This window comes from Gopherus evgoodei, chromosome 3 (assembly GCF_007399415.2).
Source record: "Gopherus evgoodei ecotype Sinaloan lineage chromosome 3, rGopEvg1_v1.p, whole genome shotgun sequence".
NCBI classification, from domain to species: Eukaryota; Metazoa; Chordata; order Testudines; family Testudinidae; genus Gopherus; species Gopherus evgoodei.
Genome location: NC_044324.1, coordinates 212,345,345 through 212,361,009, shown reverse-complemented (window position 1 = coordinate 212,361,009; position 15,665 = coordinate 212,345,345). Strand labels below are relative to the sequence as shown.

General features: G+C 43.1%; 1 protein-coding gene across 5 annotated transcripts in view; it reads right to left on the bottom strand.

Annotated features, from left to right (window-relative positions):
* Positions 1-15,665, bottom strand: part of TASP1 (taspase 1) — a 163,364-nt gene that overhangs the window by 92,638 nt on the left and 55,061 nt on the right. The gene's annotated exons all lie outside the window — the stretch shown is intronic.

The following is a 15,665-nucleotide window of genomic DNA, read 5'->3' as shown; positions in this document are numbered from 1 at the left end:
AATCTCTACTATCAGCATGTGAAAGAGAGATTCTCAGAAAATTTTAATGGCCAAGTTTGGGCAGGTTTCACAGAGATGAAAGAAGGCACATCTCGCACCAGTGCGACCCCTTGCCAGATCTGAAGTGCCTTCTTTAAAACACAGTAGCACTAGAGCATTTGCACAAGGCAGTTGTAGGAATTCAGTGTGGCAAATAACCTCTTTTCCCCCAACATTGTTCTGAGGAACAGCTGAACAGATTTTACATAACTTTTTGGAAAAGTTCAACCTGAATCAGATACCTGCATGGAAAGTTTCAGCCCAAATAGCTATGTTTGGAAGAGTTATGGATACTGAAAACAGCATCTTATAATGGAAAGTACTGGGCAATCTCAACAATAGGAACCACTACCTGCACTGCCTATAATCCCACCTTAATTTCATTTTCAAGACAATGTTAGAAAGAATGAAAGTTTAAAATGTATAGAGCCATTTTTTATTAAACCATTTCAGCAGCTAATTTCAGCAGAGCTAAGTAGGAAAAACCGTTACAGCTCAGCACAGATATTCAGCCGAACTTTTCTAGAAAAAAATATAACTTGTTAAGTGATATCACTTTTGTCCTATCAGCCCTAAGAAGTGAGGTAAATTATTGTGTGGTTTACAAACCATCCAACTGTAAATTAACATTCTCCTCTTCCACCAAAGGATAAGTTTATCTGTTGTAAAAGTTTAAGTTATAATTCATGTTATGATTTTAATCTTATTTTACATTCTTCTTCAAAGCAAATTGCGTAAGGTGGTCTGAACAGGAACAAGATTAAATCTATTCATTCCTGTCCTGGAAAAATCGATGGACAATGCCCGTTTACCATCACCCAGCCCTATGAAAGTTATGTCCTTCTATATAGATAAACCAGTGAGAAGGAGTCTGCATTTTTGTTCATAATACATTGTTAAATGAAGTGCAATTTAAATTCCAAGTGCCTAGATCCATCCACTGGTGGCATCCAACTACCACCAAGTACTTTTCCAAGACATGCCCATCTAGCATGAACTTTCCTGAAAGCAGTTCAACCCCAGCGCTATGACTAGCATGTGCCAAAACTGATCTTCTACTCCATTTCTCCATCTGCTTTCTACAATCTACAGTAAAAGCTTTTTTAACCGGTATGCTGGAGGAACCGGGGGTGCTGGTAAATAAAAATGCCAGTTAACTCAGAAGAAGGGGTTTGGAGTGTGGGGGAGGGAGGCAGGGGCGTGGGAGGGAATGCGGGGCAGGGGCTCTGGGACCAGAAGGAGCCTTGGGGCCTGGGTTGGGGCATGGGAGGGAGCATGGGGTGCTGGATGAGGGGGTTCACTCATCTCTGGCAGCTTCCTGCAAGCGGCTCCCCATCCCTGCTGCTCCAGACGGAGGCACAGCCAGCCGGCTCTGCAAACAGGCAGACATGCTGTCTCCATCTGCAGGCGCCACTCCCTCCTGCCCCAGCAGCTCCCACTGGCCACAGTTCCCGGCCAACAGGGACAGAGACAGTGTGTTGAAGAGCTACCTGGTCACGCCTCTGCAAGCAACAGCAGGGACGGGGAGCTGCTTGTGAGCACCCCCGCATCCTGCACCCTGATCCCCTCCCATTCCCCAGCCCCATGTCGGCCCCATACCAATCACACTATAAACCGAATTTTCAGTGTAGATCAGAAATGCCAGTTTATAGAACTTGCCGGTTGCTGAAGTGCAAGATAAAAGAGCTTTTATTGTATAGCATTTCCAATCTTACAAATAATCTTTGTCTGCTACTAACTTCACCTTCCACAGCCAGTGACCAGTCCCTATCTGGGAGACCTCAGGGAGGTGGCGTGTGCAGATTCCACAAAGGTATCCTTGAGAGCAGCCTGCTTCTCAAGTATGAGAGAATCTGTCTGCAGGCAAATTTTTCAGAGCATGGTGGTACTGCAGAATACCCGGAGCTGAATATTCTTCCTCCAAGAAGCCTAGTTTGACATTACAGTAGGGTTGCCAACTTTCTAATTGCACAACCGAACATCCTTGCCCTTCCCCCTTCTCTGAGGATCCAACTCCACTCACTCCAGCCCCCCTCCCCGCCCGCCCTCTGTCGCTTGCTCTCCCCCTCACTCACTCACTTTCACTGGGCTGGGGTAGGGGGTTGGGGTGTGGGAGGAGATGAGGGCTCCAGCTGGGGATGCGGGCTCTCAGGTGGGGCTGGGGATGAGGGGATTGGGGTGCAGGAAGGGACTTTGGTCAAGCAGTTTGGAGTACGGGAGTGGGCTCAGCGCTGGGTGTTTAGGTACGTGAGGGGGTGCAGGTTCCAGCTGGGAGCATAGGCTCTTGAGTGAGGCTGTGCATGAGAGGTTTGGAGTGCAGGACGGGACTCTGGGCTTGGGTTGAGGGATTTGGAGTATGCGAGGGGACTCAGGGCTGCAGTAGGGAGTTGGGGTGCGCGCTCTGAGAGGGCGTTTGGGTGTGGAAGGGGGTTCTGACCTGGGGTAGGGAGTTGGGGTGCAGGTGGGGGTGCAGAGTCTGGGAGGGAGTTAAGGTGAGGGAGAGGGTTCCAACCTGGGACAGGGGGTCCGGGTGCGGGCTCCAGTTGGGTGGCACTTACCTCAGATGGCTCCCACTCAGCGGCACAGCGGGACTAAGGCAGGCTCCCTGCTGCTCCCAGTAGTGGCCGGCATCTCCAGCCCCCAGGCAGAGGCGGGCTAAGCAGCTCTGCGCAGTGCGCGCTGCCTGCTCCCACAGCTCCCACTGGTCGGGAACCATAGCCAATGGGAGCTGCAGAACTGGTGTTGGGGGCAGAGGCAGCACACGGAGCTTCCCTGATCGCACATGCACCGGCCCCTTCCAGGAGTCATGTGGAGCCAGACAGGGAGCCTGCCTTAACCCTGCTGTGCCACCGACCAGACTTTTAACAGCCTTGTGTGGTGCTGACCAGAGCTGTCAGGTCCCTTTTTTGACCAGGCATTACATTGAAGCAGAGTCTTTTCTACATACAGCCTCTTGGTTCTCCAGATAAGAAAAGGAGATTGTTTCAGCTCTTTGGAACGCCGATGGTGCACCTGACATGAACCAGTGCCCTCAAGATCTCACCTCAGTCAGTGCGCTCCAGCCCTCATATCATCTGGATCACTTCATAAACTGGGCTTGTTCAGACATGCTCTCTAATATAGCCAAATATGCAAGATCATACATTTAGGAACAAAGAACATATATAAGACCTAAAGTCAGAGTATTTCAGAATTCAGTCACTATAAAGGTCTTGAGGGTCATAGTGGATAACCAGTTGAACACAAGCTCCCAGCACAATCCTGTGGATCAGAGATTTCATACAATTCTTGGATGTACAAATAGGGGGACATTAAGTAGGAGCAGGAAGGTAGAGAATAACATTGCCTAGACTACTACTGGAATACTGTGTTTAGCATTCATGTTTCCCTCTTTTATATAAGAGGTTGAAAAATTAGAAAAAAACAGTATAAACACAGCCACAAGAATGATCAGAGGTCTGGAAAGACTCATTGAGATTTAAGAAACTTGATCCAGTTTATCCAAGAGAAGGTTAAGAGGTGACTTGATCATGGTCTGTAAGTACCAACAGGGGAGAATATTCTGATAGAGGGCTCTTCATAATCTAGCAAAGGCACAACAAGTTTCAATGGTTGAAAGTTGAAACTAGACAAGTTTGAAATAGAAATAAAGCAAAAAAAAAAAAAAAACACACAACTTAACAGCAAGAATAATTAACCATTCAAAAATTAGCAAGCAATGTGCTGGTTCTCTACTACTTGAAGTCTTCAAAACAAGACTGGATGACTTTCTGGAAGTTATATGGGACTGGATTTTCTGTGTTATATGGGAGGTCAGATGAGATCATCATAATGATCCCTTCTGGTCAGAAAATATTATTAAAAAATGTAAAAGCTCTACACTTACCTGCCCTAGATCTTATCTTAGATTATTTTTTCATTACAAGTGACTGTCACTTTTGCAGTTCACCTTAGTTTCTGATTGATTTTGACAGTTACAAGATAGATATTTTCATATAGACACAATTTTTGTAACACATTAGGCATAACAGAGGTTCTTCCTTCATATAACATATGCAAGTTTTCACTTTATGTAGTGATGCAACAAAGGGAAGAAATATAAAAGATCTAATATATTTTTTAAAGGCATTCAGTCTGGGACACAGACACTAAAATGCTTTCATAACTGGATTGTTACCCAAGTGACTAGCCAATATTCAGGGTTTTGCAGGGTGCTTCTGTTAGGAGGAAAATTGATGGAGTCAGAATATCCTTGGTGCAAGACTGTTTACAAAGTACATATGCAGAGTCCTGTTTTGCTGAACACAGTAGGAATCAAACAGCAGAAATCAGCTTTTGTTCACAGTATCAAGCCTCTTTCCATTCGACACTCTGCCCAAAAAGCTCTACCTCAGGCCGTGATAACAGCTATTTTCTTGCTGGCTGCTTCTGCCCACAGACATACACTCCTCCACCAAACAATACCCAGACTCATGCGTTTGCATTTAGCCTCCAGAAAAACCCTTTAGCCCACATAGTTCAGCTTCTGACTGGCCTTGCATGTGCCATGTGTTTTGGGCAGTGGCTCCTATTATTTCAGGCATCTTTCTCCAAAAAGGAGCTTAACTGCTTCTTACTTTTATTCGAAATGAAGGGTGGTTATCACTAACACCAGTTTCACCTCACCCTTCTCATACTGGATAACATCATGAGTCAAGTTAACCCTAAGTTTCCCAGGTTTATAATTCTTGATTTTGGTATAATTTATAAACATTATAATAATGTTTTTTACCCTAAAATTACATATACATGCTCTCAATCTTAACTTAAAGTAGTTGTCTAGGAATTGGACAAAAAATAGAATTTATATTTTGGAAAACTATAACTACTGTATTTTGCTAAAATACAATGAATCAAAACAGTTATTTTAAAAAATCTCTCTAAAAAACAGACGTGAGATTAGAAAGCTTCTACTTATCTACACACAAACCTATATTGTGAATCTTTTTTTTTTATTATAGTATAACAGTTGAAATAGTTCCATTCTTACAGGTGTTCTACCTATTAGGGCAGAAGACCCAGCCACAGGCAGTGTTTAATATGAAAAGCAATGAACAAATTCTCTGTTTGGATCTAAAATGTGTTCATGAATAATTTGACCATTTTCTCCATATAAATCATTTCACCAAAGTGCCTACTGTAATGGGGTTCTAATCGTAGATATTTGCCTCTGGGAGCAACTGAAATTCAAATTATTCTTTACAAGTATTTCCTTGTAAGAATCTAAAATGTCACAATATGTAAGTGTTTTGATGAAACCAACTCCAAAAGCATCCTTGAATAAATTACTTCACAAAGTACAGATTTCAGTATGTATCATTTACTAATGTTCAACAATTCACAACAATTTTGACAAAATTTGAAATCCCTGATTAATTCAAGAAGCACAACAGTGTTAATAAATATTTTGTCTTTTGTATTAGGTGTCCTTCATGAGTTCTGCATGCTCACAGCAGTTCATAAAGTCACAGCACTAAACTACTGGGTGTAAATTATTTTTAGCTTTTATGCCCATTGTAAGTAAAGTAAAAGATAAGCAAATTTTCAGTGAAAATGTGGAAGTTTACATAGGCTATCAAATTAATATGCAAAGCAAGCAAAAAGTCTAATTTTCATTCTTGTCCAAATCCTTGGGAAGCAAAAATCCAAAACAAACATCTGCCAATTTACAACTTAGAGCGGATGCAATAAAAATAAATTAAAAGGTTGTACTATGAAAGCTTTTGCACAGCCACAGAAATCTCTAAAAATTAATTTTGTTGAATCCAGACTTTAAGAATTGTTTTTATAGATGTGTTTAAAACTCTTTACATAAGTTATAAAGAAAAGGAGACCATTTAAATCAGGAGTCACCTATCCATCTCCCCATAACACATCCAAAAAGGTAAAGAAGTAGAAATATTAAGCTAAGTTTGAGTGCTAAATAGCAAAAAATTCATATAAAACTCAACACATAAAATGAGCAATGACTAGTTAACTTCAAGGAAATAATGAATTTACATGTATAATCTTTAAAATGTTAGCAAAACACTACGGTCATAATACAGACATTTTCACTACGGTAAAACTGTCAGTCTTCTACATTCACTCATGTCCGTTTCTCCTTCTCTATTAAGGTGGAAGAAAAAGGTAGTTGCACATCTCAAGAGTGATTCCCTCCAGACAACGAAGAAGTGCCATTAAGAGGGTACCAAGTGAATAATGTGTTGTCCTCCTTGACAACATGGAGGGAGGGTGAAAGTCACACACAAAACAGAGCGAGAAAACAAGGACTTCAAGGCAGCACTGTAAAAAATGAGTGCACACAACTCAAGACACATTAGATCTAACTTGCGGTAGGGCAACAAACTAAAATGATTACTCTTCAGCAGAGTGATTCACCACCACCACCAGGCAATTTTATGTTTGAGAAATCTGGATGAGCTGAGCCCCAGTAGGCTCTTTGAAAGGGAAAAGAGCATGCTGAGCTCAGAGCTTAGCTCTGGCGCTGCCTACGTATATAACCGTGTCCCTGTGAAAAAGAACAGTAAGTTTGACATAAAAGCAGTTGTTACTGTAGATGGCACTGGAACAGGACTATAAGCTCAGCTGCCGAGTCTTCTTTCTACTATCTGAAATCATGGTCTTTGATGGGTAGCTTCACCCCCAGCTCTCATTCTGTTCTGACAAATATCTGCAGATAAATATTTCCTGACCAGGTTGTGCTTGAGACATAATCAACATGGGGGGGAGGGGAGGAGAGGGAGGTAGGAGCCTGACTGGCAAGCAGGGCAATCAACTGCAGGCTCTAGATAGTCTGCATGCAGCTGGGACTATCTGAACCCCAGGCAGGAGCAGCATTTGCAAAAAAAACATAACTGCTGCAAGGAGTCTGGTTACCACAGCCAGAAGAAGGGCAGTACTGGAGTTGCTTCCTGCAGCGTTTGCTAGCTCTCAGCCACGAGGCTTAACACTAACCCGGAGGACCGAACCCCAGAAGTGAAAGACCAACTCTAAAGACTGATGCCGTCAGAGGACCGTTGGACAGCTGAGCCTGGATTCAGACCCTCAAGGAACCATCCACACGAAAGGGAGCGCTATAGGCTACCTAAGGAGGGATACCACCCATTCTTATTGAGCTTTAATTCCACCAATTAAGGCTGGTGGAGGAACTCTGACAAAATTTTTCCCCATACATATTATTTGTGAGCATTTAGTGTTTAGTCATTAGTGTGATTTGGTTAGTCACTCATTTAATTATCCTCAATATGCCTTCCTTCTCCTTTTATTCCTTAAGAGCTTCCTACCTTGCATTCCCTTCTACCATGGTTCTTCTGGGTATTGTAGTAGCAGAGAGTCGCCACTGTGAAATACTGCCTTGACTATGCTTCTGGTTCACCTGGAATGCTTCCTGTTGTCAAGGGGTTCTGTGGAAGTGACATAAAATCTGATAAAAAGGACATCCCCACCCCTACCCACAGTTGCTCCTGTGAGAGTTCTGTGCCCAAAAATTAAAAATTCTTTGCCAAAAAGATAAAATTCTGTCCACAATATCTTAAAATTCTGGAAATTTTATCTGTCAATAAATATATGGGAGGCTTCAGCATGGCAGCTGGAGCACAGGCTGCATGGAGGTGGGAAATCACTCTGCAGTCCTCCCCAGGGACGCATATTTGGTGGTGAGGCTGCACTCGACTGACATGGTGCAAGGGCCAGCCCCAAAGCTCCATGTCATGGAAGCCCCTCCCTCCTGGAAGTGATTTACCTCTCCACTGGCTACCCAAAATTATGTGTCCGCACTGCAGGGGAGGGGCACATGACCACTCTTGTGGCTTCCCTTTGCTTCCTCATCATAAAGTCATTTTTCTGCGGAGAAGCAAAGAAATCAGCACAGGATATGAATTCTGCCCACACACAGTGGCACAGAATTCCCCCCAGAGTAAAAAATGTATACTTGTCACTGAGGCCAGAAACTCAGCAAGATTCATCCTATGGCAGTAAGCTCCACAATACAAAGAGAGAGGGGACATATTCATGGATAAGACTATCCAGGGAGTTAGAAGCACTTCCAAACAGATGTGGGGTAAACTGCCTTTCACAGTTTTTGCACCTTCCTCTGAAGCATCTGGTGCTTGCCACTGTTGGAGACTAGATTCTGAACTAGATGGACTGCAGCCTGAACCGTATGGCAGTTATGCTCAAAGATGTGCAGAGCCACTGCTGACAGGCCAGCTCTCTCAAGGACTGCTGCTCCTGGACAATTCACTTAGAGGAGTGCTTCACAAAGCCCCTTTGTGGCTGCTTTGCACAAGTAATGCAAAGTGACCAGAATGTACAAGTGGATTTCACCCCTGCACATGAGGCACAGCTTCCCTGAAGAAAGCTGAATAATGCCTTTGAGAATACTGTAAAATGAAGCCCTCTATTTTCACCCATAGAATGGGAAAGCACCGACAGCTTTGATTATGGTACTCTGGTGGAAAAGCTGGTGGTAGCTTTCCCACCAACAGCGGTTCAATCCCAAGAGGAAGGGACTATAAAATGTATGTGTGACTTTCTACTCCATATTCTTCATGAAAATATGCTTATGATATGAATATGACATAACATATCTTACATGAGCCATTCTGCATAAAGTATATCATTGGAAAGTTTATGATGTACTGAATGTGATTATCCAATTTGTATGCCTGCATCATTTCTGTATCTGAAGTTAGGAAAACTGACTATATATATCCGTATTTCAAATGTGTTAGGGCTTGTCTACATCAGAAAGTTGCAGCGCTGGTGAGGGAGTTACAGCACTGCAACTTTGAAGGTGTACACATCTGCAGGGCATCACCAGCGCTGCAACTCCCTGTTTGCAGCGCTGGCCGTACTCCCGTTTTGTCTCGGGTGTAGAGGATCCAGCGCTGGTGATCCAGCGCTGGTAATCCAATGTAGACACTTACCAGCGCTTTTCTTGACCTCCGTGGAAGGAGGAAGCCTCTGGTAATCAAGCTGGTCTCCTTCCCCGGCTTGCTCTCGCGTTCCCGGAACCCCGAGCAAGCAGGTCTCCTTCCCTGCGGTTTGCAGGGTGGTTCGGGGAACGCGAGAGCAAACCGCGGCGAAGCTGGTCTCCTTTCCCGGTTTGCTCTCTCGTTCCCGGAACCCCGAGCAAGCAGGTCTCCTTCCCTGCGGTTTGCAGGGTGGTTCGGGGAACGCGAGAGCAAACCGCGGCGAAGCTGGTCTCCTTTCCCGGTTTGCTCTCTCGTTCCCGGAACCCCGAGCAAGGAGGTCTCCTTCCCTGCGGTTTGCAGGGTGGTTCGGGGAACGCGAGAGCAAACCGCGGCGAAGCTGGTCTCCTTTCCCGGTTTGCTCTCTCGTTCCCCGAACCCCCGAGCAAGCAGGTCTCCTTCCCTGCGGTTTGCAGGGTGGTTCGGGGAACGCGAGAGCAAACCGCGGCGAAGCTGGTCTCCTTTCCCGGTTTGCTCTCGCGTTCCCCAAACCCCCCTTGAAGCCGCCCAACAGCGCTGCAGTGTGGCCACATCTAACACCACTTGCAGCGCTGGTTGCTGTAAGTGGGGCCACTCTGCAGCGCTGGCCCTATACAGCTGTACTAATACAGCTGTAACAACCAGCGCTGCAAAATTTTAGATGTAGACATGGCCTCACTTTGGGCATCACCCACAACTATCCCTTCAGGTACAACAATAGAAAAGCCAGACAGGGCTAATGGGCCATTAGCAAAGACAATGGACTGTGAAAGAGCTTAGTTTTCCTGTGGATGCTCCAGACAGCTGCCACAGCCCTGGAGAGACATGGGTCTGAGTCATCTGGTACTGGGATCCACCCCTTGGAATGCCAGTGTTCTTCCACTGGGAGACAAAGGATTCCTGCCATAAACAAGAGCTAGATAAGGCAGGCGAGTGACATCATGGTGGTTCTCCTCTGCCTCCCTGCCCAAAGAGATACTGGGAAACACCTGGAAGCAAGAACCGAACTGGGGGGAGAAGGGTTGAGCCCAAGCTGGAAGGACATCTAGCTTGTGAGTAATAATAACTGAGGTCTCAAGCTGGAGACCAGTACAGCTGCCTTTCGAGACTTTCTGTAACCTGCCTGCAATAATATCCAGGGTGAGAAATTACTATTTGTAACCAATTTCTTTATGAAATAAACTTCGTATGTGTGTTTTATTTGCTTAGCAATCTGCTGTGTTCTGTTTGCTCTCTCTTTAACCACTTAAAATTGGCCTTTTATAGTTAATAAAATTTGTTTTGTTTATGATTAAACCCAGTTTCTGACATTTCTAACTAGGAGGGCAGGCGGATTTCATAGTATACCTTTGGGTCAGCACTCCAAGTGAGGTGGACAGCTGAGTGCTGGGGCAAATCCCTTAATCGGAGGCTTCCCAGAGCTGATCTTAGAGTCTGTGTCTTTCTGCAGTTGGGTGTGGCCCTGCCTGTGTGTGTGCTGGAGGAGGCTTAATAGCCTGGCTCAGCAAGACAGGTAAACAGGGTACCCAGGCTGGCAGAACAGGCAAGCTCAGCGGTATCACAGTATGGACGATCATTCTCCACATCAATTCAGTTTTTAGCCTCTGTGCTTCCCAGTCAGTAATTAATTTTGCTTACTATAGACCTTGGTCACACTTGAACCAGTAATATAGAGATGAAATGCTGTGTGCATCTTTAATTGATTGATTTAGTCTCACTTTTCCTACCCCACAAGACATTATGGTTTTCACCACTTGATTGGTCAGCTGGTTAGTTCTGTTTCAGAAAAGAAATCTTGGTAAAAGCTTTTAAGCATTTCCATATGAAGAAATCCATATGTTATACTTATTGGAATGTTTAGTCTGATGAAGGGAAAGCCTTATCACACAAGGTTACATTTTTAATTCTATAACAATACTATGGACATGAATGGTTAAACAAGAGCATAATGCAAAAGATGATAATAGTTTTATAATTGAATACCCCAGTTGCAACCTACTTTACTGCAATAAGCTTCCATTAATAATTCCCAGCAACGTCACCCCCTACATTATGCCAACCTCTTCAAATTCAGCAAGAGGGGAAGAGGTGTTAGAGTGGATGAAGCAATATGGGTTAGTTAATGTCCTGAAAGTCCATTTTAAATGTTATCCCTGTCATACTGTTCACAAATTAATCATGTAAATTAAATGAAAGACCTTTTAAGGTCATCTAGTTCATCCTTCTGCTTATCATGATTACTCATTACAGTAATTAGTCCAGTCTGTTTTTAAATGTGTCAGGTGATAGCATTTCATTAAATTTCCATTAGGAGATTGTCCCACTGTCTGAGCTCTGACTTTCAAGAACATTTTCCTAGTATTTCAGGTAATATTTCAATTTTTTTTCCCTAGTGCAATATCCTCTAAGTAAATTCCTTCCCTTCCTTGGTGATTTCACCCTTCAAATACTTGCACGTAGTTATGTCGCTTTTCCCTTCACCTAGTGAAGCCACACATTTAGCATTTTTAATCTTTCCTCGATTCAGTCTCTACAGCTCCCTAATCAGTTTTATTGTTAACATTGTTGGCTGAGCATATTTTAAATAAGAGTCAGACCTGAATACCTAAAATACATTACATTATAAAATAAAGCTTTTGAGCTTCTGAAAATGGAAAAAGAATGGTATAGATTACAAGAGTTCTGACTTCCTGTCAACATTTCTATCACACACGCAAAAAGTTTATAGGAAAATGAGAAAAAAAAGAGATTAACCACTACTACCCTGAATTGCAAAACATTTAGTGAACAGATGGCTAACCTTCACAGACCATCAGCAGTCTATTTCAATTAGCTGGAATTGCAACTAATGTAATGTCATACAAACTAGGACTAATAGATTTGAAGCAAGAAAAATAATATACTTATAAATAGCCATTAAAGTATTTACTACTATAAAAAAATGGTACCAGGATTAAATAAAAAACTTATTTAAGGCAGTCATTAAATCTAGACATCTTCTTAAGTGTATCAGGATGTTTGCTTGCATAGGCTTCAACAAACCCATCTGACTATTGTCAAGAATAATTTAAGAAAATTAAATAAAGCTGCCCTCCGATTTTTCATCAAAACAACCTCCAACTTTAGAAACATGCTTACTAACAATTATGGCCCCAATCCTGCAAACACTTAAACACATGAGTACTTCCATCTAGTTCAACGGGACTACTCATGTGTATATGCATTTATTAACTTGAGATCAGTTCCATGGTCCCTGAGCAGAGAAATTTTCCAATGCCTTTGACTTCAAGGGGATACTTTCTTAAATTTAGGAATACAAATTTTCGATACTGGAAGCCTGCCATCCGGCAACATGCTTTTATCAAGCATGTTCTTGGGCTGTGATCTTGTAGCCATGCCCAACCTTGCCTGTGATGTATCATTAGATATTTGATAAAGATTTCCATGTTGACAATTCAATAAATAGTACTTTTCCTTCAGAGTCAAAGTTTTATCAATATCTCATTATAGCTACCAACCTAAGCTCCCTCTCTTTTTATTTGGGCACGTTCTTCCTTTTCTGTTCTAAATTGTTCACATTTTAGCTGGTACCACAAGATCTAATGCTTTCAGGCCCAATGTGGGTGCATTTTGATGCTAGGTGGAAAGATCTACAGATTTTTTTTTGTTTGGTTTATTTGTAAAAGTCGCTGCATTGTACAATATATACTAATAAGAAGATACAAGATCTTTACCCAAAAAAAGTCCTAGAATTCAGCTGAGAGGGGGAATACTAAAAAGCCACAGGCAGCAAATTAATTATATTACTATTAGATTGGGGTGGCAAGGCCAGTGGAGTAGATTTTAGCAGGTGAGTGCATTATTACACTAACATCTAGAGCAGGGGCAGGGAAACTTTTTGGCCAGAAGGCTGCATCGAGTTTCAGAAATTGTATGGAGGGCTGGTTAGGGGAGGTGTGGCCTGGCCCCTGACCCCTATCTGACCCCACTGCTTCTCACCCCGACAACCCTCCGGGACTCCTGCCTCATCCAACCCCTCCTGTTCCCTGACGGCCCCCCCGGACTCTTGCCCCATCCACCCTCAGGCCCACCTCCCTGGCTGGAGCCAGACCCACTGCGCAGCACAGAGCACCGGTTCAGGCCGAGCTCTGCAGCTGTGTTGCCCCAGGAGCTCACCGCCCCACTGCCCAGAGCATTGTGCCGGTGGCACAGTGAGCTGAGGCTGCGGAGGAGGGGGAACACCAGGGGAGAGGCCGGGGGCTAGCCTCCCAGGGCAGCAGCTCAGGGGCCGGGGAGAACCGTCCCACAGGCCGTAGTATGCCCACCTCTGATCTAGAGACTCAGCCAGAGATATCCAGTCCAGTGCCTTAACCACAATACTTAACCACTAGCAAAACATTGTAGAGATTTCGGGTAAGTCTACACTGTACTATAAACTCAGGCCTGTGGGACCTGGACTTATGGACTTGGAGTTTCCAAGCCAATGCTTGAATACACACACTGCTTTGTAAACCTGGGCTTACAATTGCAGGACCCGGGTATCACAGTTGTGTTAATATGTCCATACTGCACTTGACAGACCTTCTGACTTGGGCCTGCAATATGAGGTGTATCCAGGTTGCAAAATGAGAGTCTGATACACAGTGGGATTTGGGCTCTGATCCACTCCCCTACCAAGATTTTGGGCCTGAGCTTTAGTGTTTGCTGACTCAACTTTTGTGTGGACTAACTTGTGTATGGAAAGAAGTGGGGCTTGGGCTCAAACCTGAGTTAGAGCCTAGGCTTAATGTGTGCACAACCACTGGAGCTGAATAACTCCCCAATGAAAGATTGTTATTTTGGATGCTATCAAAACAGAAAATAAGTTCCATTTTGATACTAATGATAAAGGCCAAATATCCCAGAGGAAAAAAAAGCAAGCAGATAAAACAAAATTAATAAGAGACTGACAGGCTGCAAGCTTTGCACAAAAGAGTCTAGAAGCACATTAATACACCTCTGATTCTGAAGGCAACTAAATGCCATACTTATAGAGAAAACTGAAGAGGCTCTCAAGCTGGCTGAAAACAGGTATTATAAAGGGTGCGGGAGATGAAGGCTAATAAGCTGCTTATAAATTAGGACAAGAGAAGGAAAACATCTTAAAAATGCCAAAGGAGTAGTAAGTTTTAAGACCTGAGAGACTGCTGAAGAACTGAGGAGATATATGTATGACCAGACAGGTTTTCAGCAAAGTCACATCACTGCGGACAAATCAGATACAATGATTTTTGGAGGAAGTAAGGAGATTCCGAATACAATGAAAGGGGTAGGTAGCATAATACTAAAGCCACAAAAAGACAAGCTGCTATGTGGCTTGTTAAGGCCAATCTTGCTTCTTAATATAGACATGAACATATTTTCAAAGTCTCTTGCCAGAATAGAAGCAGTTAATACAAATTAGTTAAATAGGTTCCACATGCAATAGACAACCAAACAACATTAGAATATCAGGATTGTTTAATAATATACAGAACAAAAAACTGAAGGCCTGTGCTATTCTTAGGCACGGAAATGGCATCTGATAAAGCAGAGTAGCCTTTCCTAACAAGCAATGCTATTGGAAATGGGCTTTGAAGTCAATATAAAAAAAAACATGGATAAATATAACTCTCCCTCAGATATAACAGGAGCGAATGGGGGTATATGCCCAAGAATTTCAAGTACCAGAGGAACCAAATGAGGTTGTCCTCTTATTCCTTTTGTTGTTTGCTCTCTTTATTAAACCCCGGCTCAAAACATAAGCAAGTTAAAATGAATAAAACTCAATTTATTGTTGTGCTGTATGAAGACTGTGCAACACTAATCATTACCAACCCAGTGCAATCTATGACACATTCTCAAGGTAATTAATTCAGAGGTATATTAGCCTAAACAATTATATTAAATCTGAAATTAGATCTAAGAATGGAAAGATCTATGGTTCAACAGCTGCACAATACCTTGTTTGCTTAAATTATACAAATCCTGAAGTATTTAGGAGTCAATATCTCTCCTAACTTCAAATCAGCTACGTGAAATGAACTTTCCTCCCATTACTTTGAAACTGAAAAGGTTTGCCGGATTGGAAAACACTACATTTATCTTGGCAACATAGCAACAGTAAAGAACTGTTGCCAGAAAGTTTTCGTACTTCAGGTGCTATCAATATGTACATTAAGAAGAAGACAGAAATTCAAACAGGATTTACATTAGTATTAGACAAAAAACATATCCACGCTGGAAGGGGAATTGGCAATATCAAATGTACTAAAATATTATCGGGGCACTATTTGCATCTAACACATCAAAACCCATGTAGGAAGCGTAGGTTTCAGGAGATGATTAACAAGAACAGAAAATCTCACTAAAGAAAAGGGCAACCAGAAGGGGCTGACTACCAGATGGTGCAACAAACTGTTACTGATGGATTGAAATATAGCTAAGAAGGTGAGCAGCCACAGATGGATTGCTTTAGGACAACAAAAGGGGGAGGGATAGCTCAATGGTTTGAGCATTGGCCTGCTAAACCCAGGGTTGTGAGTTCAATTCTTGAGGGGGCCATTTACAGAACTGGGGTAAAAATCTGGGGATTGGTCCTGCTTTGAGCAGGGG